We start from the raw sequence: 24,333 nt of genomic DNA on the forward strand, positions 1-24,333 counted from the left end.
CCCATTCCTGTAGTTGCTTGCCGCGACACGATTAATCTGTTCATAGTAAAAGAGCGAACCCAAAAATTCTTAGTCAAGGGAACCAATCATCTAGTGTGGGAGTAAGGTCCCTAAAATAAATAGCTGTGGACGCTATTTGATCTAACGTCTAAGCTTTTTTTTTTTTTATATTTTTTCACCTGTTATTATAACTATACATTGATCAGTATATATTTTTTGATCAGTAAAAGTAAAGATTCCTTTAATTACTTTACAAGTTGTAGCTTTCACTTGTAGCATATATAACGCTTCAGTCTTGCCTGAATTTAAAAAAATCAGCGACTACGGTGCATGATTCAAGTGCAAAACGGGGATACATTTCTCAGAGAGACATCACCTGGATTGGAGTTTATTACCTGTAAATGAATAATAGTCCTTGACTGGCCGTTATTCTCCTATAATCAGCGTTTTTTTATGCTGCCCTATAGGTACACAGATCTATTGTTTATATACAATATCTAAAAACTTTGATTAAATTGTAAGAATTTGAGGTTAGGGTTAGGGTTAGATTAGTAGGACGTTTCGAAACGTTTAACTTTTAACCTAGAGTCTTCGGTGACCACTTGCATCTGCCCTCCATAATATTAAAAGTCAAGTCAAGAAACAATTATTGTTATATAATATCTTTTATGATAAGTTCTTCCTTAAATAATTAATAAGGAGAGGAATTCTTCATTCATACTTTCAATTTTCACCACCCATTCTCAAAAGCTTGCTTTTTCCAACACTTGTGAAATTTAATTCCATAGAGTATAAACAAACAAACCCAGAAGTTAGGCACTGAAAAGCAAATACCGAAGTTATTATTCTTGACCCTCGATTCTGTTCATCCGTCAGGACGGACGAGGCAGAGTCTGTAGTTAATAGCGCGAGCTATTTCATCAATAGACAGCTAAAATTGATTGCAGTGGAATGAGAAAATTTATAAACTCTCTTGGTTCACTTGCTACCTTTCTCTGAACATAACGTATTAGTTTGTTGGCCTAAAAACCGAAAGTAAGGAAATTAAAAAGGAAATAGGAAAAAGGAAGGAAAAGAATTCAAAACAATTCATAATAAACAAGAAGTCAGTTACGTGTCCTATTCTGTGTGACATATTCACCTTTTTTTTTTGCTCAAGTTAAAAATATGCCACTGGCCATGGAAATCTCAGAAGAGTAAAATGCTATCTGAGTTTACTAATAACAAAATGTTTTATGTGTTATACTATTGTTTCAGTATTTTTACTCTTTCCATTCAGATCAAGCATATTAATAGAAAATGAGCGTTCTTTTGGTCTTGAGTATTCACGAGACAAATCGTTCGCGGCACCTTCAAATTCCTCTTTTAACTTTTGTAGATCAGACGTTATGTCTTTTAGTCGTTCCTTGAAATCCAGGAAGTTTTGCATCATTGACATCTTCCTGCTGCTAAGAATCAGTCCTAGAAGAAGGATCGCAGAGGACATTTCAAGAAATGAACCACTAAATTAATCCCTGAACATATTACTTTTGTCTTTCCGATTGTCAGTACACAAATAGTCGATATTTGATTCGGTCATTAATCGTTTGAATGAATGACCATTTTCTCACTGACAAACGGACTTACATAATTACTTATTATTTGACTGACAGACCGACCTTCCAATAAGTATTGAACTGTTTCATGTAACGAAGGTTTCCACATTTCTGATTTAAATCTCACTGGCTGATTGGATGACTGACCGACCGACCGACTGCCTGATTAACTAACTGACAGACTGACCAAATGAAGGTCGATTGACTGTCTCATTGTCTTTGATTGCCATCTGAATTTAAAAATATAGAATTACACCAATACCACTATTTTGTCTGGTTGACTGACAGACAGACTGACTGACTAACTGACTGACTTACAGACAGACTGACTGACTAACTGACTGACTGACTGCCTGACTAACTAACTGACAGACTGACCAACTGAAGGACGAGTGACTGTCCCATTTCCTTTGATTGCCATCTGAATTTAAAAATATAGAATTACACCAATACCACGATTTATATTAATTAAGATAGAACAGTTTTCTTCAAAAGGTATCTGTTTTATATTTACTCTGCAGGTGCCTATGGTAAATTAATTTAAGAAGTAGTTACCTTTTCTCTTCTTGTGTATCGTTGGCTTACAGTTGATGTAGACCCCCCAAAGTTTGCCGATGATCGTTAGGAAGGTGAGTATTCCCAATGAGGCTAATAATATAAATTTGGTCATTTGTGAGCCGGTGGAGAATAACCCTTCCATTTCATCGGACAAATCCGCTGTCTGAAAAGAAACAAATAATTTTCAAACTGCTGATTGCATCGAAATAAATGCTAAACATGAAGAGAAGAATGGTGCGTGGTGAACTATAGAAAATTCACAAAAAACAATTAACTACCTGTAATTCGGCAGGAATAAGTTGCTCTTCGGCGATGTCTTTTGCAACTGCAAACAAATCCGCTGATAACTCTTTCAGGCTTTTCCCGCAAACCGAAAGCTCAGTTCTTCTAGCCAATACTTCGTCATCAGAATCGTTCGTGCAATTCGATGACGCCATTACGTCATGGCTCACGTGAGTCAGGTAATATTCCATTGGATAATCGATGTTACGGATCATTCAGATCTGTCTGTTTCGTTTTAAACCAGATTTATCCAAAAAGTGAAATGCAGTGTTGCGATCCACCATTACTCTTTCAATTGTTCCTTGACTAAGACTTTCTTGCATTTCATCCAGGTTGTTGAACTCTGTTAATTAAAAATTTATTTGATTTGGTCGCCAACGCAAATTCTTACATGAATAAAATTAGAAAAAGCGGTGGAGAAATTTCTCCTTAGAGTTTTGATACAAAAATATATGAAATATGACTGAAATTAAAAGGTCATTTTTAAGCTTATTTCTTTACTTTCGTAGTCTTTCCTGAAGAACAATGGGCATGCAACACGTTATACAAGAACATTGAAATAACCTGAAAAGAATTACTTACTGACAAAGTCTGCGTCCAGCTCCATAGCGACTATATGCGTTTCAGGATTCTTGTTAGACACACCTACCTAACAAGTAAATTGGGGTCAGACTTTGCGCAAGAATAATTTTCGGTCCACGGTTCATGTCTATTTTCAGGTTTTCAATGTCTTGGAAGAAGAGGGTTACCGCAGTATAGAATCGTTCGTTGTCTAAAGGAGTGGGCATACCCGTAGTAAAGATTACATCGTTTATAGTTCCCGCTTTCACAGGCAACAAAATAGCGCCAAAGAGAAACTTACATTTTGACTCGTCAAGTCACTGCTGCTCGTCTGGAATCCAATGGTTAATTTTATTTTGTCAGAGCAAGTATGTATCTCAAAATGAAGAAGATTTCATGCTTAATTGACAACAAACATATACTTTAGACTTCATTTGTTTCTTTTCTTTTTTTTGTAAAGCGCACTTAAATAAAAAGTAGCATAATTTTCAAAAACGAGTTTAATTTTGAGCACCATTTGAAAAATGATCGAGAAATACCACTAGCATAATATGCTACTTTTACTAGCACAATCTATAAAGGCTTAGTGCCAGATGATGAGTACTTTCCTCTTGCAAAGAATATGAAAAGTCTGTACAACGAAAGTACACTTAAGTTGTAGTTCCGGTAAGACCCACCCTAAATAATAGGAACAGGGAAGGCATTGTTGTTAAAAGGGCCAACAATATCCGAAGTTTTACAAAACCAGAGCAATTTTTCATTTCGATAATCAATTAAAATTGTTTAATATTAATTTCATTCTTCCATACAGCTTGCTAACTCGGACTCAGGTAGCTCATAATACCTAGCTTAGCTGTTCGAAGTCTGAGTAGCGCTAATCCGGGGTTAATTTCATGCGGGTTTCTTTAGACCTTTGTTCAGCAACCTCTTTTGAATAATTTTCTCTATTTTTTTTTTCCTAAGAGCATCCAATAAGTGTGGACAAAAAGAATTATACTGAATTTTCTTTTACAGCTTTCAGATCTTAAATAAGATTTCACATTATTGCTGAGTTATCTGAACCCTGCTTTTAACAACTCGGCCCTGTGAATCATTTTAGTTGTTCCTGAGTTCGATCGATGAGGGTAGGATTCCATTTATTGGTAAAATAACTTTTCCAGGGAAGGGCCTTTCGACGCTTCGTTTAGGATAAATTGAAAAATGTAGGGAATCTAATTTGAAACCAAGAAAATAATCAATTGATATCTCCTTACAATATCACACCTGAATCAAACATTAGGGTCACGCGAATAAAAGCAATGATCACCAATTCAAGAAACTCTTGATTGTTAAAAAAAAAATTATTTTTTCCAGCACTTTAAGAAATTTACAGAGAAAACCATAGAGAAGAGGCATAATGATGTTAGGGTGCAAAGGGTTTTAGGTATTCATGTTAGGGTGACTAACCTTTTTGCCACCGATGTCCCTACATCTCGTACCATCCAGGGAAGCTTGGATAGCATTTGTCATTAAGGTGGTGAACAGCGACAACGTTATAGCTCCTATCAGAATCCATATTATACCAAATGAACGTCCACAGAAGGTTTTAGGCGTCTTATCACCGTACCTAATGAGAAAAAGGAACCAAATATCTTCGCGCTTTGAGGATAGTGTAGTAAGTATAGGAAGAGGGTTGTCCAATACACCCAAACCGCTACGGTTCGTCAAGGCAGTTTGCGAATCGTTCTACCGGTTAATGCGGTTAATGCGTCTCGTTATACCGGAAATCTGATAAACCATCTCTCATTAGATGGAAACTGGAAGTCGATTTGCAAATCACTTAGGAAATATTTCATAAGTAACTGTCAAGGGTTGTTGAAAATGTTGTCGAATTGAACGACTCGTCTAAGTTAAAGTCGACCCGTCACACCAGAAGTCGATTTGCAAGACACTTAGAAAATATTCCGCAAGTGGCCACGAAAGGGGGTTGCAGATTTTGTCGAATCGTACGACTCGTCGCAGCTGATGTCGACCCGTCATACCGGAAGTCGATTTCCAAGACACTTAGAAAATATTCCGCGAGTAACTACGAAGGTGGGTTGGAGATGTTGTCGAATCGACTCGAATCGAACGACTCGTCACAGTTGATGTCGAACCGTCATACTTCCGGTGTGTAAATCTAAATCAACTTACCCTACTGTTGTAAGTGATTCCACTGCCCACCAAAAGCCTTCTGGTGATCCTTTCGTGAACAAGGGTGAAAACTGAGACGCGTGTGAACGGTGTTCCTCTCATGAAAATCAGTACACTTCAAGCTTACTTAAGGCCCTGCTACAACGCACAAAGTTTGCAGCAGTATTACTCTATCCGAAATTGTGGCATCTTGGAATAAAATGTCCTTATTTGATAGTTTGCGTCATTGCAACGGTCTTTTTTCACCTACAAACAAACAAACCTTATTTGTAGATTCATGACTTGTGGGGCATTACAGTTTTCTTTTTATTTACTGTGAGGTCCTTTTTTTTAGTTTGGCTTTCCATTTCGGTGAAGCGATAAGGTGTGCCTAACTAACCGTTTACTCAAAAATAGTGCTGTCGATTCTTACTTGAACTATTTTCATGCTAAAGGCGTAACAATTAAGTTTGAATCTAACCTTACGTAGAATTAAAACTGAAGAGCTTCAGAAGCTGAGTATAGATTGACGATGATAAGCCTTAACTCTTACCAAGAGCCAAATGATCACTCCAGATATCCCTGACAGCAATATGATATAAGCCAATATTGGCCATTGTGACGTAATGGAAGTAAATAACTGTTCCCGTGACTCTGCTTTGCACTGCTTTAAGTTCACAATCATTGAACACCCGGATGATACAAATGCCCGGATGAGTGTCACACTGTCTAGACCCGTAAGTTTTTGTTTTGCATCCGATAGAATTGGAAAACCAAAATCAACCGACCCATTTTTAATCAATTTCACTATCTCGTCTTGATTTTGAACAAATACTGGTACCATTTTGCAAGCTATGGGGTCTGTTCCTTCTCTACCAAAGCAAGCCATGTCCACAAACAATTTTAGGGTTTGATACATAAATCCTTGGTTAATACTTTGGTTCATAGTGTAAGGAGGAAAATCTAGCAAGGCAAATTTGAATTTGCATTTCGTTTCTTTATCTTGTTCCTGACGAAGTTGACGCGTTCGGCGAACTTGACGATGTTGCCTGATTTCACGGGCTTTGCGCACTAATTCTGATTGATCGATTGAATCAAGTTGGAGCTTTTGGCTGCTGGCAAGCCATAAGTCGCAGCAAACCATTAAACATAGGACCAGTCTCAGAGTTGCAACATGCATCGTTAACACCGCCAAGATATGATATGGTTAGAAACCTCCCTTGAGGCTACCAGACTTCAAGTTGTGTTGAGATCTAACCAAAAACAATCAAACAAACAAACAAACAAACAAAAACCACAGATGCCAAAGTCGGTACAATATGTTATCTGTTTGCAAGCTTGCTGTTTTATAATGCATGGGTGCAATGCAAGACCAAATATCAATGTGGTTTCCACTACATTTATATGAGAATATTCACGAAGAAGACATCATGCACTTGAAAAGAATGGAACGAAAATATGATTTTAACCTTCTCAAAGGACTCGAAGAAGTTTTTTATAGACAAAAGTTATGGAGTTCTCATTGAGGTAGCGATCTGCTCTCCTGGCAATATCCAGCTACCCTCACTAAACGCTTATTTTTCTCAATTTCCGAAAACCGCCTATTACGATGTATCTATTACCACACAGCGCGCTGTTACCTGAGTTAGTGTGCTTACAGAATTTACATCAAACGAGTTTAAGTGTAAGTTCGGGTAGTAGAATCAAAGTTAATGATTAAAAGCTGATATCTGAGCCAAAAACAGACATTCTCTTTAGTTAATGAATCAGACAAGGCGGCTACAAACATACTGACAAATTTTGATTCGCTCCCATCAAGAAGTTCGAAAGATGGACCCGTTATGAATTTTGAATTGCGCTTGGCGGTTGGCAATAACTGTTTTTTGTCAGGGTCTGTGTCATCAAGAAGGCTTTTAGAAAAATGCTTCACGTTTTCAGTTTAAAAGTAGATCCTTTTTTCCCAAATTGACACTTGGTAAAAAAAAAGCTATACTTTGAATCTCCAGACTAACAAAATTTGTAATTGTGGCAGATGCAGGTTAAGGGCTTGATTATCAAAATTCTGAGCCAGAAAATAACAATTTTTAAAAGAATCCTACATTAGCTCTTTTTATTTGAGATCTTTTGATAAAGTATGGTTTTTCTTCGACATTGCTTTTCTGTGTCGAGGAACATAACGGCAATTTTGGCATATTAATGTGTTCTACAAAATCTGTAAGTAAGGCTATGCCAGGATTATAAATAAGTCCCCATGTGAACAAAAACACCGCGTCAATGTAATTTTTTTTCTAACACTGCAGAATATTTTGAGTCCTGGGCTGTGACGCCAGATTGAGCGAATATTATTATACAGTTATTTGCGGGGGATAGAGCGGGGACGGACTCTAAACACAATTGATGAAGTCTGGCGAAGGGCTGCATAGAAATTTGAAAAAATGGAGCGCGTTTCGATCTTCGATTAAGAAATTGGGAAAGTTGACTTTTAATGAAAGATGTTCAAAAGGGAATCAATAAACATATTGCAGTATGATTAATAATCATTATGGGAAATATTCAGAGCCAGGCAAATAAATGTGCTTTCACCTGGCTTTGGCAAAGACAAGAAATTATTGAACTGTCACTACTTCTACTTCTTCTAGGATCTCATTGGCAATTCAAATAAGTCGCAAAAATTCTGAATTTGGGACAGGTTTTCGTTAATTTTAGGAGAGCCCATTAAAAAAACTCCAGATAACAATATCAACAAAAATATTAGAAATTAGGCTACCAACTTCTGTAAGGATAAAAAGCGTTTGGCGAACTTGACGATGTTGCCTGATATCACGGTCTTTACGCACTAATTCCGATTGATCGATCGAATCAATTCGGGGCTTTTGGCTGCTGGCAGGCCGTAAATCGGAACAAAAGAAGAGACAGCGCTAGTCTTATGGTTGCAACATGCATGGTAAAAACTGCCGAAGAATTGAATTACTGGAAAACCTTCCTTGCTTGCACACTTGAAGTTTTGCTGTGATCTCAACAGATAGAGCGGGCTCTTCAGAGAAATATGTTACTGAAAGATGATCAACGCCATAATATAAGTCAGTGTTCGAACATGAACAAGCCCATTTATGTTACACTTTATAATGCTATCGTTTTGACGAACCGATACTTATCAGGATTTCCTTAATTAATTGCTGATAGTATTAGTATATGTAATCACATGAGGCCAAGTACTATTAAGGATTAATTGCACGAGAGTTTTCAAAATTTTCCAAAATTGCCCGAGTCGCGAAGCGACGAGGGCAATTTGAAAAATTTTGAAAACTCAAGTGCAATTAATCCTTAATAGTACGAGGTCTCATGGGATTACTTGTTTATCAATAAAGGGCAAAATTTATACGAAGGAAAATCACGCGCGCACGGATTAGCCAATCATTAACAGGTAATCATGCCTTCTCTTGATTACTAAAAATGCCCTCGATTAAGAAAAAATGCCCTCTCTCTCAACCAATCAGCGCTCAGTAATTTTGCCCTTTATTGATAAAGTTGGGAAGAGGATAGCCGATAGATTAACGAGTTTCGTTATCATCGTCTATAATCATACAAAAAAGGGAAATACTCCTGTGATATTTAGGAATTTCAAAAATAACTTTTCTATATATGTCGATGTCCAAATGGTTAATGGTGTAAAACACCGATGAATAAAGGAATAAATACCATTTTGCGTACGATAATCGAACGGCAAATACGAGAAAATGCGTGGGAATAACTGCATTCGGATGGTGAATCACCGATAACAACGTTTTATCTGCGCAAACAGCTAAAAAACGCCAGAAAACATTTTATTTCTTTACGTTAACCAACCCGTGAACGTTGGACGACACGTTGTTTTCAAGCGTTTTCTACGTATTTTCTGTCCAAGAAAATGGCAGGAAACGCTCTGTCTTCGACAGAAAACTTATTTCAAAGCAGTCTTTTATTACTAGAAAACAACCGTAAGCAACGAATACAAACAATTTTTCCATCTGACACCGCCTTCTCAACACCAGGAAAACAGTTTTCGTAGAGCTAACTGTCAATGAAAACTGCTAGATAATGGAACGAATACTCCAATTCGCCGAATCGAAAGTAACGGGAAAACGTTGATTTTCTTGTCGGAAAATGTCAGAAAAATGCAGTAATAATGCCGCGTTTTCAAATGTTCAGAACTTGTTTTCCGAACCGGTGAACACTATATATTCGCAATGAAGCGAGTACAAAGTAATGAAATAAACAAGTACCTCAAAATACATGTAGAAATAACTTTGCTCTATACTATTTAAATGCTTGTAATCCTGCAATCATCATTCCGAACTTCATCATTATTATTCACGGAAAACGCGTCAGACGTAAGATGATTCCGAACAGCTGGTAAACGAGGAGGTAATTGAAGTTTGAATTAGAAATGACATGCAAATAACAAATGGTGTACAACAACACTATCCGTTTTTAGCTTTTTCTCTTGCGACTATTTAAAGGCTGTTAAACTTTCAGACTCATCGATGGTTTCTAACTAAAAATCTAGAAAATTTATCAGTCGACGCCGTAAACGAAAATTTTGGGAGACATATCTCATGAAGTTTCGTAGAGCCCTTTGTTAAAGAGGAAACTCTACGTTATCAAGAATCAGAGTGAGCCTAGCCTGCAGTGCAGGCGTGTTATTAGGCCGAGCTAACGTTATGAGCTGGCGATCGTTTTTCCGACCAACCATGTTTGATTTGGAGTTAGAGTGAACGGTGGAAGTAGGGGGCGGGGAAAGGGCGAGAAGACACCAGCCCGAAGAGGCTGTGGAAAGGAAGAACACCCCCTGATTAGTTGCGCGTCACTTCATTTCCCGAAGATGAGCGGGTAACCAATCAAACTGAGTTAAATTAAAAACTAGAAGCAGCGTCTTCCGACAAAAACAAACACGCGTAGAGCCGATGAGTGAAACGGTGAGGAAGTTTTGTTCTTCAGCTAGAAAAGAAATGTCTTCGACGAAATCTCCTCTGCGGTCACAAATATGAGCTGATATTTAGTACAATCTATATTTTTCAAACGAAAATCCTTGAGTATAGCTTGATATATATAGTTTGACAACTTTTCTTCTATTTGATCGTAAACGATACTTTGAAGTGACAAACAAATGCACTTAGTGGTTTGCACGCCATAATTTGTTTGATGCAAACCGGCATACTCTGGTGAAACAGTGTGGCCGTTTGTTTTTGTTTGTTTTTTTTTTCCATCAAAGAAAAAAGGGCTTCACCAAAACATATATGTATAATAAACATATCTATAGATGTCCAAATGGTTAATGGTGTAAAATACCGATGAATATAGGAATAAACACCATTTTTCGCACTATAATCGAACGGCAACTACTTGAAATTGCGTGGGAATAACCGCATTCGGGTGGTGAATCGCTGATAACGACGCGTTTCCTCAACGCAAACAGGTGAAAAACGCCAGAAAACATCGCATTTCTTTACGTTGACCAACCCGTGAACGTTGGACGACACGTGGTTTCTAAGCGTTTTCTACGCATTTTCTGTCCTAGAAAAACTTTGGATTCTCTTGTCGGAAAATGTCAGAAAATTCAGAACTTGTTTTCCGAACCGGTGAACGCCATATGTTTTGCAATAAAGCACACACACACAAAATAATGAAATAGACAAATACCTCAAAATATCTGTAGAAATAACTGTGCTCTATACAACTGAAATGCTTTTAATCCTGCAAGGAAAAAGGCGTTTGATCATTCCGAAGTTCATCATCATTACTCACGGAAAACGCGTCAGACGTAAAATAATTCCAAACAGTTGGAAAAAAGAGAGGTTATTTAAGTGTCAATTAGAAATGATATGCAAATAAAAGATAATGTAAGACAACACTATCCATTTTAGCCTTTTAGAATGGCTTTCGTTGCATCATTTTCTACCTGTTTTGGTCGGCTGATAATTGACTTACTCAGGCACGTTAAGGTTACAACGTGAAAACGTCAAAACGTGGCAAAAAAATTATTTTTTCATTCCAGGTCGTTGTAGAAGATCAAATTTAACAAATTTCGGCGAGGTTATTACTATGGAAATTATCTATCATTCCATGCAATATCATTGCCATAGCAACCATAATTAAATTATAGTCACCGTTGACGACGCCCAAACTAATTACCTTACTTTGAATTGAAATGGAGCAAACCAAATCTTCAAGACTTGAATCAAGTTCGCCCAAACCGTATTGAGGAATAGTTAATTCATAAGAGTTAGCCCTGCAAAGGCGTTGGCATCAGTCATATGTCCGTGGATCAATAGGTAAAATTAGTAAATGAATGAATAAGGTGGTCCGCAAACGCGGCTCGTATTACATGTTACATGAGCTCCTTAGTTTTTGGCGCGCAATTTGTCTTAAATTTCGAGCAGTTAGCTAGTTCAAGTAGCAGCGTGGAGAGTTCCAACTTGTGTTTAATTAGAACACAATATCAAATCCCATATCCTCTGCCAAGGCAATAAAGATGTCTTTAAAGATTGACTGTGCCTGGGCAAGAGTGTTTCTTAGAGAAACTAAAAGTTTAAGCAAAACTGAAAGGATTCCCGGTGAAGGAAATGCAAAGTTTGCTGCTAGATTGCTGCAAGATAGATTTAAAATCTTCAATGAACATTTTCAAGAATACCCTGGGCTACACATAAAACGGGAAGACTTCATGCGGCATTACAGAACCATTGATGAAAAATTTTACAACTGGAGAAGTAAAACCGAAAAAGAAGCATACCTAACAGCATTTTCCTCAATGAACTGGAATGAGGGCAAAGTAATCAGTAAAGAAGGGAAAAAAGATCACTCGTTGACCAGCTTCCAGGCCTGTCTTTTATTCAACTCTCAATTACAATCTACCTTCCCTATAAGTAAGTTTTGCAGAGGGACTAGGAAAGGACCTCTGACTGAACTTAACACAAATGTCAAGAGACAATGTCAGAGAGAATCTAAGGTCACAAAAAGGAAATTAAAAAGCATTGGGAAAGCAATATATGCCACTTACAATGAAAAATGCCAGGAAAACTTTCAAAAATCACTAAGTGACATTCTAGTGCTTGTCCCTGAAGCGGGTCTTCAAAAGAAGCCTTTGTTGAAGTCCTAAATGTAATAACTGTCCTAAATGTAATAAAGTCCTAAATGTAATAACATTTGGTCCTAAATGTAATAACATTTGGTCCTAAATGTAATAACATTTGGTCCTAAATGTAATAAACTCCTAAATGTAATAAAGTCCTAAATGTAATAACATTTGGTCCTAAATGTAATAAACTCCTAAATGTAATAACATTTAGTCCTAAATGTAATAACATTTAGTCCTAAATGTAATAAGCCACCAATGCAATCGTTCAACTCCTTCAGTGCATAGTTGTTATGGCGGACATCCACACTGAGATGTTAGTGACAGCTGTTGCACCAAAAAAACCACTGACCAGTACACATGTCACATTACGGGCTCGCTGATATCAATCAGCGTCTTTTTACTTGCTAGACATCATGGTTCATAAAGCGGTTTATTGATCGAGTTGAAGAAAATCATTTCCAGCCCAAAGTGGGCTAGTGCTTGGCTGGAAGCTTAATAGGATGGAATAGATTGGTACGAAATTATTAATTTTTTGGAAAAGACATTGACTACAATTGATGATGAACTAGCTTGCTTTTGTTGATATTATCGTTCGTGTTAAAGTCTTTAGTAGTGATGCACCATTTTAGAGCAGTTTGAATGATTTCGCTGTGTCACATGTTAATCCAAAAGAAAATTATTATTATCAGTAGCGTTACTGAAATTTTGCACATCAATGTTATCCAGTGTCGGTTGATTTTAATGAAGCATTTGAGTTCATTTTTAAGAATGACTATCCTGATTTATTCAATTTTGAACTTAGGGTATTGCATTTCTAGCCCTCTATGGCTTTACTCCACCTCAGTAATCAGTTCATGTACCATATGACTATAAGTGGAAACTGTTGAGCTTTCTTTTTTCATTCATCTATTTATCTATTCATTTTCTCCCCTCACGGCGGGGAGAAGAGATGAAGACAAAAAATGAAATATAAACTTGAGATCAACTTTAAAATATATTTTTTTCCCAATATTTCGGTTCGGGAACTGATGAACCCGTCATAAGGGGCTAAAGGAAAAAAATGAATGGCTCATTAGACCGTCAACTAACCATCATGTGTTGAATGTCGTAGCTCAATGGTTCAATTTGACTCTTGCGTGGAAAAAAGGCAACATGTCGAGACCAGTGATCGTGAAATGGGATAACATATAATTGGTCAGTAGATATCTTGCTCTGTAAGTCACTTTATCATATAGCTAGCAGCGCACGCGGGCAAAATGAAGTGAATCCTGTGTTCTGATTGGCTACCTGAGCGGGCATGATTGGCCCACCCTCGCCCGCTCGGGATTCCCCGTATTGATCCCACGCAAGAAAACCTACAAAGTTCGTAACTTTTGGACAATGTTTGCATATACATAAAAAAAAAAAAAATTAACGATCCTCCTGAGTTTATTGTGCTGCAAACATAGTTGGCTTTCACTATCGGCTCTCGAAATAAACGGGCCATTCTTGATTCTTATCAAAGTGAAATCTTTTGCTATTCAATGAATCCTTTAATGATTAAGCCAAGAGAATATAAACTTTCTTGACCAAGCTTGTATGGTCAAGATTACTGGATATTAGCCTCGTTTTTTTCTACTTTTTTATGGACCGAGACTTCGTCTCAGTCCATAAAAACGCAAAACAAAAGGAACTCGGCTAATATCCAGCCATTTTGACCTCACTCTTGGTCAATAACGCATATGAATATATTTTATGCAGACCCGTACAAATTTGGCAAGGGAAGACAGTACAAAAAATGCCCTTCCGAGCCCAGAATTTGTCTAAGGTATAAGTCGGGGGACTTTCTTTTCCTTATAATTCGGTTCATGAAGTGTTAACTTCAGCACTGATGACAGAACTATATCGTTAAAATCTGTTACACTTAAGAGTCTGAGCCAATGATATAAAGACAGCTATTGGTCAACGTTCTCATTGCTTTTGCGTCCGTCAATTTGATGCCAAAAGCACATCAGTATCAGTATAAGGCTTTGTAACCAATGTTTCTCAACCTACGTAGGAAATAAAAGACGCTGATTTATATCAGTGAGCCCGCAATATTCCATGAATTTTGGTCAGAGGATTCTTTGGTGCAACAGCTGTCACTTTGACATCTCAATGTTAGCGCAGTTAAACGATTGCATAGGAGGCTTATTACATTTAGGACCGAACGTTATTACATTTAGGACTTTATTACATTTAGGACAGTTATTACATTTAGGACTTCAACAAGGGTGGGCCCAACATGCCCGCTCAGGTAGCCAATCAGAACACAGGATTCACTTCATCTTGCCCGCGTGCGCTGCTAGCTATATGATAATGTGACTTGCAGAGCAAGATATCGACTGACCAATGATATGTTATCCCATTTCACGATCATTTTTTGTCTTCACCTCTTCTCCCCGCCGTGAGGGGAGAAAATGAATAGATAAATAGATGAATGAAAAAAGAAAGCTCAACAGTTTCCACTTATAGTCATATGGTACATGAACTGATTACTGAGGTGGAGTAAAGCCATAGAGGGCTGGAAATGCAACACCCCAGGTTCAAAATTGAATAAATCTGGACAGTCATTCTTAAAAATGAACTCAAATGCTTCATTATAATCAATTGACACCGAATAACATTGATGTGCAAAATTTCAATAACGCTACTGATAATAATAATTTCCTTTTGGATTAACAAGTGACACAGCGAAATCATTCAAACTGCTCTAAAATGGTACATCACTTCTAAAGACTTTAACACGAACGATAACATCAACAATAGCATGCTAGTTCATCATCAATTGTAGTAAATTTCTTTTCCAAAAAGTCTTAATGGTTACGTACCAATCGATTCCATCCTATTGAGCTTCCAGTCAAGCACTAGCCCACTTTGGGCTGGAAATGATTTTCTTCAACTCGATCAATAAACCGCTATAAGGACCATACTTCGACTGCTAATATTTCTTATGTCTAGCAAGTAAAAAGACGCTGATTGACATCAGCGAGCCCATAATGTGACATGTATACTGGTCAGCGGTTTTTTTTTTGAGCAACAGCTGTCACTAACATATCAATGTGGATGTCCGCCATAACAACAATGCACTGCAGGAGTTAAACGATTGCATAAGAGGCTTATTACATTTAGGACTACATGTTATTACATTTAGGACTTTATTACATTTAGGACCAAATGTTATTACATTTAGGACTTTATTACATTTAGGACAGTTATTACATTTAGGACTTCAACAGCCTTCACCTGCTGAAAAGAAAAAATGAAGAGAAATGAGCGAGGGCAAACAAAAAAAGAACTAGAGACCAAAATGTCACAAAATGACACTGCTGTTCACCTTAGCCTTCGTCAGTCTTACAGTTCAAGACAAGTCCATAGAATGGCCCTGTCCTTTGAAACCTTTGAAGAGGCCGAGGAGAGAGCAAAAACGACCCCACCAAAGGTCAGGGAACGATCCCACACAGCTTCACCTGCTAACATAGAAGGAAAGTTGGACCAGCTACTTGCAGATGTAGAGTCATGGCCTGATGGTCCTCCAAACTGGTCAGAAAAAGCCAGAATGTACAACATCAAAACCAAGGGAAGTGATTCGACACCTGACAATGGCGGGCAATTAGTCAAAGCCTTTTTAAAATAAAAAAGTAGACATTGCCCGATTTAAGCCCCCATCAGAAGTGCAGCTCAATTCAGAGGATGGCCTTACAGGTAAAAAAAGTTGTAAATTTGTAACTAAGCCGACAGTGGAGATTACATCTCTGCAATATCATTTATAAGCGAAAGAAATTGTGTATTAGGATTGAACAAAATTTGATTTATTAATTAAAGAACAGTGAGATTTAAGAGTTAAAATTTAGAATTTAGAAGTAGAAGAAGAAGGCCTGAAGTAATAAGAATGCATACCGTATAATACTTTCATGGGTTTTTTATCATTTCTCTAGCCTCATGTAAGAAAAGGTTTGATTAATTTTCCAGGATTCAGGGTACGCAGAGCTATGAGGAAGCAAAAGGGGGGAGAAATTTCTGTGCCTGTGATGCAATCAAATAAACAACTCAAGCAAAGGATCCATGAGGGAATAGAGGTGGACAAATTTAACATAGGAGAGCCAGTGATAGAAAGAGAGATTACCAAATTGGCTATAAATGCACAGGGAGAGATAGAGCAGAAGAAATGCCACTTGGAAGCAAGGAAAATTCCCTTCCAAGACATTAGAAAAGAAGCATTGATTAAAAACAAAGACCTCCTTCATGCATTTTATGAAGAGCTCAGTGGAAGTGAGATTCGTGCAGAGCTAGAAAAGATCAGTGAGGATATAAGGGGAACACATGATGAAATCAAACAAAGGCTGAAAAGCTTTCAGCGGAAGAGGCATTGGCTGATTTGGCATGACCATTCAACCCTTTCAAATTATGGTCATATGCTCTTTTGTGTGAGAGAGATGTATGACCTAGCAATTCATCTCTCTGATGCAGAAGCTAGAGTTCAATATGGAAAAGATGTGGATGTCCAGGCAACAGTGGAGAGGCCCTATCTGCATATGCTGGGGCAGAGCAGTTCCAGCATTGAAGATCAGATAAAATTTGTTCCAGCCAGACATGATGATTTAGTAAATTTAACCCAAAGAGTGAAAACAGAGGAGGATGTTGAAGTAGAAGATGAGATGAGATTCATGAATGGAGACAACCCTGCAGCAAACTTTGAATGTGGAAATCAGCATGGAGGGCATTATGATTGCCCAGGCTGTGATGGGCATTTAAGCATGTGCCACGATCTAGATTACATGGCCCAAAGAAAGTACAGAACATTGACCGAACGGCAACAGCTGGTGTTAGCAGGAAGGAAAGGAAAAGAGGCAAGAGGACTTGGAGATTCAGACAAAACCAAACCAGAACTTGCAGAAATTTTAAATGAAGAACTTGGAGGGGCAACAAGAATTCCAGCACTGTTGTTTGGGGATGAGAGTGCTTCTGTGGAAAGTCTCAACCTCCAGTCCTATCAGGTACTGTGTTTTGAAGCTCTTCACTGCTCCATGAATCACATTTAAAACATTCTGGAAGAAATCCCACATCACATTTCTGACATTGATACACTGATAAAACTTAAAGAAAATATTATCGCAAGACACTAATCTACTTAACTATAGCCCTTTACCAGACAACAACCCATGATGTGAGAGCTTTGCTGGCCACCCTGTGCAAAATGGTGGAAATTTTTTATGCCCAGGACAGAAAGCGGTCACCAAAGTTGATTTTAAGGTTGCATAACCTGTGTTAGAGGCATGCAATTTTGTGCCGAAAAGTGATGACCCCAACTAGAGCCCTAACAAGCGGAAAGCTCTTTGGCATATACTTCCATGCATGTGTATCTCATTCCGCCTTTCTTCTCCGTCTTGCTTCACACCGTTCAACTAATGCAGAGATGTTTGAGAGGTTGTTTGAGGAGCTGACCGACATCACCAGGAAGACCTGGAACAACCGAGTTGAAAGCTTAGTGAGCAATGCAGTTCTGCATATGCAAGCAGAGAAGACTTCAGGAGGAAACACAGCTGTGACCTGCATCATCAGGCAAGAAAAGGAAATCAGCAACATCAGCAAAGTCCTACCAAAGCTGGGAGACACAGTTTTACCCAAAGATGTCATCAACACACATTCTAGGCACTGGGAGGCTCACCTTCACTCTATTACTGACTTTCTCGTACCGGGAGAAGGAGTTTGGTGGAGAGAAATTGAGGATGAAGACTGTATTGAGTTCTTTGATGGTCCTGAGGAAATTGAATTCAGCGAGGAAGGACCTTCCCTTCACCACTTTCGCTCCTCCAATATCAGAATGGAGAAAATTTTCCTTCAACACTGCTGGGAAGAATGCATTCAAAGCGGAATCAAAATCCCAGCTACCAGAATTCCCAATGAAGAAAACCATAAAGGAGAAGAATGCATGCAACAGAATCTGCCAGTTCAAGATCAGTCATTTCAAAGTGATGGTGAATGTGAAGAAGAAGCTGAAGATACAACTCTATTAATTGATGAAGAAGAGAGTACTGAAAACCTAGAAAATAATCAGATTCCGGAACCACAACAGCTGAGTGAAACAATGCAAAATGAGACAGGTGAACCACTGGCTAAGAAACCAAAATTATCTGAAGATTTTTTACCATCCAGCAAAACAGCAAAAGCTCCTTCAGAGATTCTTGGCACAACCAAGGATGTTATATTATATGAAAAACTTAAAAAAAAATGCAACAAAAAATTCAAGCTCAAGATACCACAAAGAACACTTCTTAAATCACCTGGCACACATTCAAGTACAAGTTCTAAAGAAATACAAGGACATAAATGAAGCAATTACTGAGTGGTCAGCCAACTTCAAGAAAGTCTTCAAAAAAAATCCCACAGAAAACCACATGAAAAAAGATCCAGTTATAGCAAAAACATGGAGGAAAAATAAAGTTGCCACTGAGCTACTGAAAATATGGAAGATCACCATTCACCTTCCTAAATAAACACTTCAAATTATCCAATGTTTTAACGTATAATACGTGCTGATATTTTGTGATTTGCATAATATTTTTCCAAGCCCTGAAAATAATTAATATTTACAGTCCTCAACATTAAGTCCACAGAAAAGCTGTCTTCAGTGGGTTCCACATGTTCTGTAAGCATGAAAAAGCACCAAAAAAACTATTTAATACATACCATTTTGAGGAACTTTAGTATAACAATCCAACTGATAAATATGAGTATCCTACATGTATGTAGATCTGGAACATAACTGAAGGCAATGTACCATGGTAGAAATCTAAAAAAGAACAGCAACAACATGATTAATCATGTTGCAATGTTTAATTTTGTACAGCAATTTTTAAGTCATTAATTTATTTATGCTTCTAAAGGATTCATTGAACAAAATGAGCTCAAAATGTAACATTTGCCAAGTGCATGATGAATAATGTCGAGCAAATTAAATCTACTCAAGTGATTTTGAAACTAATGACTGTATTGTTAGTTCTCATGGTTAACTTTCATATTAAGACTTTTGATAAAAGGGCAATGGTTCACCAGAATTCTTTTTTCAGAACTAAATCATAAATTCCTTTACGAAACATGATTTTAACTTAAGCTAACAAAATGCTTTTCGTCTTACAAATGTCTCTTTCTCTCCACGTTTTTAAGTTGGACCTTAACACAGGTTACGCTGATCAAAAGAAAGATTCTCTAACAACACAAAACAATTTCAATTTCTCACGCTTCGTCCGAAACATATTGAATTAAAAAAGCGTGAAACTAAATTAATGCCTGCTCGGCGATGAAAGTAATACGTAGCTTTCCTGTCGGTCAACTAACGCATAATGCCTAGAATGATCTAGTTTGATCTAACTCACACTGAATTCAATCGAAGGACGCGCAACAAGCAAAACCTTTAAACAACGTTAAAAAGGAAGCAGTGATAAAAAATTTCTCACCTACATATTATTCCCAAGTGATTCCAGACCTCTAACACAAACAAGCCTCAGAATATAAAAGAGCGACAGAGTTTCCGAAACTTCGATGTGCCACAATGTCCGCCATCTTTGCCGCCATTTTGAAATGTTTTCTCTAGGCGCGATTGACTTCGCGGTGGGGAATTTATCATCCTGAGCCATGCCTTAACGAGCCCGAGTATTTGAGTGCTCCGCAATCGAGCCTAATGAACTTGACATTTTAATACAGTTTAACTCCATCAGCACGTACAACTGTGTTCAATGTGGACAAATGGCTCGTTTTCGTTGCGTTTGTTTGCGTCAAAGAACGTTTCGCAGAATCAAATTTGTCAAAAATTATGATTGCAAATAATCAATATGAGACAGTTCGATCTTTTAAAAGTGGGCTCATTCTAGTCTGCAGAGCAGGCGTAATTTTGGCGAGTGAGTGCTCAGTATTTTCCTAACTAAAATTATGGCTGCCGCCTTTGATTTTAATAGCAGCGGTAGGCTTGGGAGAGAAAGAAATTTGTACCAAGAGGGCGGTCGACGGTCCAAAATAAGGAGATTGTGGGGAAGTGGGGGAGTAAAGATTACGCCTGCCAGAAGTCTTTTGTAAAACTCAGTTCACCCACGAACAGAGTGCTTAATTGGTGCAGTTTAACTGCAGCTGTCAATCACATGCCAAATGTGTCATTTGAGCGCCATTGTGACATTTCGCTCTCGAGGGAGGAATCGGGAGGATATCGAGCTCTGATTGTGAAGTTATTAGGTTCGATTCCGCCCTGGACGAAGCCCTTACCCCCACCGCTCTCCGGTAACCTTCTTCCCTGGAATATTGCAAAATTATAAATAGACTGAAGCATGGACCAAACGTGAAAATATTAAATCTCAGTATGAATAAATACAGGTACTCTTCCGCCTACTTGCGAGAATTTGCCACTTAAAAATTACATATCTTACATTCTCATCATAAACGCCAACATTGCCTTAATATCACAAGAAGAGGAGTACTTTCATTCATGAAAATGTGTTCCCTCCCCAACCAGACATATGGGTGTATCCACTACTTGTCTGAAACAAAAATACCTCTCGACTTAAAGTAATTGAAATTTAGTTATCTTCAAATAGTTCTTAGATTATTTTGGCCTTAGCGTAAAAGAAAAAACATTTGTTTTCTGAATCTTAGTGTGACCCCTTTCAACCCCCCCCCCCTCCCTCTCTCCATCAAAAGTTCCCGAGTCTGCCCTTGCTATACAGGCTCAATCCATGGTTAGTTTTTAACAATCTATTTACAGAGTCAATTCAAATGACTGTATTACCTTTGTCTTATCGTTAATTTAATAGCTACTGAGCTGAGTTTAACAGCAGTTGAAAGGAACTGAACAATAGCCTTTGGCCCTTTATGGGCTTAGGCAGTGCTCTCCTTATAACCAGATCGTGATCTAAAGATGGGTGTTACATGTGTTTGATGATAAATTCTAAGTGTGTTATACGAATGACAAATGATAAGTTTCTATGGACTAAAAATGAGAAGGTTCTGAGGCACATCTTGTTGGAAATAAATATCATAACGGTGGAATAAAAACGCTCTAAGTCTTAAATTTTATTTAATATAATTATGGTCGTAGACAAAGGATGGTGGCCATAATGATGTGCAGTTGACAGACGCGACTTATCATCGATTTTTTTTTAATTCCTTGAGGTCCGGGTTTCTCGGCCAGGGATGGTCATGTTCATCTCTTCTTTCGTTCGCTGCAATTGAATCTTTTGGTCTCTCCTTCAAACTGTTGACATATTGCATAATATCAGCCACGTGCGTGTCCCGGAGATTCTCAGAGACATCATTACGGTGTGGAAAATCTACAAATGTACTTATACTTCCAATGTTTTTGTTAGTCACAAATTTATCTAAATCATGCATAAATGATCGTAAGCTTAAATGGGCTGCCAAAGAAGTTACTTCATGATCACAATTCTTTCAAAGAAAAAACAAAAGAATTGAGGGTCAAAAACTAAACGGATTGAAAATGAACTTGAGGATATTGATATTAAATTCTTCAAAATTCAAAAATCGCGGTCTTTTCAATTTCCGCTTCCTGCCACTAACAAGCAAAAAAATATTTTAACCCTATTTTCACAATGAACAATGATTTTTCTTGTCACTGAAACTTGCCCATTTGCTCATGAAGAAATAAGACATTCCCATCGAAAGACCTAGGACTGCTGCAAACGTAAAATTGCTCAATTCAGTCGCAAGATTTAATAACTTACAATTTAGAGGAGGCGTTTGCTTTATTTGGGTAAAAAAAAAGTGATGTTACTCAGTATCAGCCTATGTATAGATGATAATCATACCTTCTGTTATTGCGTGCACCCTGGCTAGGTAACACTTGGTGTAGACTTGACATAAGATACCGAGAAACACCAGCCCGAGAAATACCACCAGAAGATAAATCAACATCCACAGGGTCATTTTCGAGCCGGTTGAAAAAAACCCTTCATTTCATCGGACAGGTTTGCGCTCTGTAAAGATCAATAATTCAAGAAGGGAAATATTATGATTCAGTCACTCTGTCCTAGAATTTCTTGAAAAAGTTGAAAGGTTTATTCAAAAGAGATACAGACAATTGTTCAGTGGAGGAAAACATACTCGTTTTTATAACCTAGATGTGATTTTTATTATTTACATTTCGCAATTGGTAATCTACTCTAGTAAAATGACCTCAAGGCGTTATTTTGAAAATTGTTTTGTTATTGTTAACTCCACTAGAACGATTTAGTCTTTTAATTTACCTCTGAGGACTTGGAAAGTCATCAGCTGTGGAAACTTTTCCGATAAACTTTCGATTTATACTGACCCAAGTAGGTTGACATTTAAGTTACTGTAAACTCCCAAAAGTTTATCGACTCCCGAGCTTGAGGAAAGGAATATTTGAAGGTGAGTCAAAATGAATTTGGTATTTTTTGAGATAATGGAATTAAACCTCTATTTCTTACCCTAACCCTTGCTGAGCCTGTTGTCTGCGAGAAGTTAAGCCTTAAAAAGACTAAAGAAATCAAGGCAAATGCACTGAACGGCTGCGCGTGTTAAAATAAGTGAACAGCTGGTAAATACACTTTCACTTAGACGTACCTCAGCCGGAATAAGTTGTTCTTTTGCAGTTTCCTTAGCAACCGAGACCAGGTCTATGAATAAATCTTTTAAATTCTTCCCGCACCTGGAAAGGTCTTGTTTTCTTTTAAATCGTTGCTCCTCGGAGTCATTGGATCCATTTGGTGACCTTGTTGGTGGTGGTGTGACGTCATGGCTTACAGGCGCCTGATAATACTCCATTGGATAATTGATGTTACGTATCATTCGAATTTGTTTGCTTTGTTTCGAGACAAATTTATCCAGAAAGTACAATGTAGTGTTATTCCAATTGCTCCTTGGCTAAGATTTTTTTGCATTTCTTGAAGAGATTCAAAGTTTGTAGATTAGAAGTTCCTTGATCAAATCAGTATGGGAACGTAGGTTATTGGGTTTAAAGAGCTAAAGTCCTTTGTTGATGAAAACTAACTCCGTTCATGTTGTGCAGCTAGTATTGATCACCTGATTGTTGATAATAAATGGTAATAAAGGATGTGAGAACTTTATTGAAGTAGAAATTCCGACAACTCTGTCTTGTTAAACGTAGCCTTTACCGTAATTCTTATACCTGGTGTCCTCTAGATACTTGTGCACTTCAAAACTGTATGCCAAATGACCACCATTAAATTTTTTGCCGGCTTCAGGTTTTTTCTCCACATGGTTATCATTTATCAAATTTTCATTGCTTTGTTTTTTTTTAGCACATTCAATATATAGGCAGCCAAGACGAGAATAAAGTTCTTACCTTGTTGAGAAAGTTTTAGTGTGACCAAAAATGATATTAACTTGTTGCCATTTCATCTTATTGCTATGATTTGTGGCATTACAGCTCATTGTTACCATAAATGAATTCTCACTTACTGATGATCTTTGCATCAAACTCTTCAGCAACTTTTTGGGTTGTGAGAAAAGGAGCTAGGACACCGACCTGATATGAAAAACACAGTAATTTGCATTAATACCAACAACTATGGGGAGTTGATTTCTGCTACATGTACTTAGAACTCAGAGAGGACTAAAAAAGGTACATTTATAAAAAAAGTTTTGTTTTCAAATTAAAACTAAAGGACAGATCCGTCTTCTTTTTGGCAACACTTAAGATGACTTTATATGCACCTCTTTACCAGCGATATCTTTGTATTTTGTGCCATCAAGGGAGGCTTGCATGGCACTGATTATTAAGCCTGTGAACAATGACATCATAATTGCTCCCACCAGAACCCAGATAATGTCAAATATATGGCAAAGAAAGGACTTTGGAGTTACGTCACCGTACTTAATATAGGAAAGGATTAATCATAAAAAGTTGCAACTAAAGTTTAAAACTTAGAAATACGTTTAGTTGCAAATGCAGTTATCTTAAACAGAATTGAAATACCCCAGTGTTGTAAGGGAGGGCACGGCCCACCAAAATCCTTTAGGGTACATCAGCCGTAAAAAAAGGTGAAAACTGGTCTTTGTTAACTC

At 37.6% G+C, this 24,333-nt stretch overlaps 1 long non-coding RNA gene and 2 pseudogenes across 1 annotated transcript; 1 reads left to right on the forward strand and 2 right to left on the reverse strand.

Moving 5' to 3' along the window:
* Positions 1-803: 803 nt before the first annotated feature.
* On the reverse strand, positions 804-6,448 carry LOC136279130 (uncharacterized; annotated as a pseudogene).
* A 9,174-nt stretch (positions 6,449-15,622) lies between these two features.
* Positions 15,623-20,171, reverse strand: LOC136279043 (uncharacterized). Its single transcript, XR_010716673.1, has 3 exons — positions 19,737-20,171; positions 18,970-19,072; positions 15,623-15,875 (listed from the first exon to the last, which is right to left on the reverse strand). It is a non-coding gene; the product is annotated as an uncharacterized lncRNA (long non-coding RNA).
* Positions 16,272-18,613, forward strand: LOC136278952 (uncharacterized; annotated as a pseudogene).
* Positions 20,172-24,333: the final 4,162 nt, after the last annotated feature.

The sequence above is a fragment of the Pocillopora verrucosa genome, chromosome 2 (genome assembly GCF_036669915.1).
Source record: "Pocillopora verrucosa isolate sample1 chromosome 2, ASM3666991v2, whole genome shotgun sequence".
NCBI classification, from domain to species: domain Eukaryota; kingdom Metazoa; phylum Cnidaria; class Anthozoa; order Scleractinia; family Pocilloporidae; genus Pocillopora; species Pocillopora verrucosa.